The following is a 2104-nucleotide window of genomic DNA, read 5'->3' as shown; positions in this document are numbered from 1 at the left end:
GCTGCCGCGTGTCACACGCAGTCCACGCGCAAAGTTCATTAATTCCCACGTCACTGCAGATTATTTCTCGCATAATGAGCACTTGATTAACATTTCCCCTCTTTGCTTGATCACAGTAAAAACTCAAACACCATTTGAACGTCTCTGTTAAGAGTTAATTAACATAATTAACTATCAAAAACAAATAAATATATGGAAAGAGGTGGTTTTGATCGTAGTAAAAACTGAATCTGACACAGATTCACTCAAAACTCAACAAGTGGCTGCTGTGATATTAATGTCAGTGGACAATGGTCTTTCTGAGGGACATATTAGAGAGTTGCTCTGTTTCCTACAGAGTTGAAATGTGCCTTTAAAACTTTATTAAAGAAAAACATTTTAAAGACCCTGTCCAATGCAAATTAGTCAAACAATAAAGCAAATTCATGCAAATGTGTGAGTGAAAGAGTAAAAAGGTCAAAGAATAACACAAACAGGATGACAAAGTGAAATCATTTTACACACTACAGTAGTTTGTAGGTCTTTCAAGCTATAAATAGTAACATGACCTTTTTTGAATTAACACTGAGGCACCATTCATTCATTAGCCAGACATGCAAAACAGAACAAGATTAGAAAATCATCAAAAGTCAAATAAAATGACTATTTTAAAGCAATTATTTTTATGATATATGCATGTTTTATGTCAGCGTGTATGAACCAAATGATTTTAAATAACTCAATCAATAAAAAAAAGACAAAAAAGCTAAAATTTTACAAATAATTTCATCTCTGGTTTTTAAATTAATTCACAGATTCACTCTCTCTCAACCAGAGAGTCATCTCATCTTCATCTTTTCAAACATCTCACCAGGGGAGGTCAGTTTTCAATTAGCGGTCCCAAGAATGGACTCATTTCCTTATTTAGTTAAAATTACATCCTCCTTAAAGTCATACAGAGCATGTTTTAAGATGATTTTTGCCTCTGTTTCATAATTTTAATTTGTTTTGTTGTCATAACTGTACAAATATTGTGAATATAAGGTGAATGTGGATATTGTTAGAGGTAGAGGAAAAGGCAATTTTTCCTCTCCCTGCACATGATTTTCCATTTTTATCATCATTTGATTTTAACTTGAGTAAAATAATTTAACTTTCTGATTCTTCCCTACGAGTCGAAAAGATTTCTATTTTACCTGTACTAAAAAAAATCATGACATGGTTACATAATCTGAGTGTAATAATGATGCCAAGGTGTGAACATAGTTTAACAGAATATTTGACTGTTGGTTACTCAATAATAGCAGCACAATTCAAAAGGAAAAAACTGCAATAAAAAATAAAAAAAACGTGACAATCCCGCACTCTCGTCCCATCTGCACACCCAGGGTTATAATTCTCACAGCAGATGTCCGGGGATGCAGGGCAAAAGTATGTAATGATGTTAATATACGGAGCCAATTAGACACTCAGGCTCTCACGAACAGTGTTTCGCAGTGTAAAGCTGGGAAATGAGCAGATTTTTGCCCTCCTCTCTCTCTGGGGAATTTTTGTTCTCTGACATCTGTGTCTCTGTCTCCTCTGCTCCGGGGAAAAGCAAAGTATCTTCACTCCATCGCTCCCATCCCCCCTTCAGCATCAGCCTGCTTTAACTCTTCTGCTACCTTTTTATCTTCCGTGCATCTTAAGTGTAGTCACCGATCCTGAGTCAGTGTTACTCTGTACAGTTATTATCAGGTGTAGCCCTATCAAAGTAGTCATGGGTGCTGTTTTTTGGAACATGTCGTGCCTATAAGAGATATGAATCTTGTTTATTTAACACAGTTTTAATCTATAGCACTTTATTTTCTCTATGTATAGCTCCTTATGCACCCCTCCCTTTCCCCTTCTGTAGACACTGGGCTGCAGCAGGGGACATGCAAGCCTCAGGGTGCATTATGGCCCATTTAATGTCCACAGACAGAGAGAATAAAAAAACAACAGGAAAATGTGGTGTGTGCAGTAATAAACAAAAATAAACATACATTTTCTAAAAACTGGGGGAAAAAAACACCATGAAAAGGAAAAAAAGTGTAGAGATAATCTAAAAAGATGACACAGGAAATGTCTCAATAAATCTAACCAA

The sequence above is a fragment of the Thunnus thynnus genome, chromosome 19 (genome assembly GCF_963924715.1).
Source record: "Thunnus thynnus chromosome 19, fThuThy2.1, whole genome shotgun sequence".
In the NCBI taxonomy this organism is placed as follows: Eukaryota; Metazoa; Chordata; class Actinopteri; order Scombriformes; family Scombridae; genus Thunnus; species Thunnus thynnus.
This window is presented reverse-complemented; position numbering follows the sequence as displayed.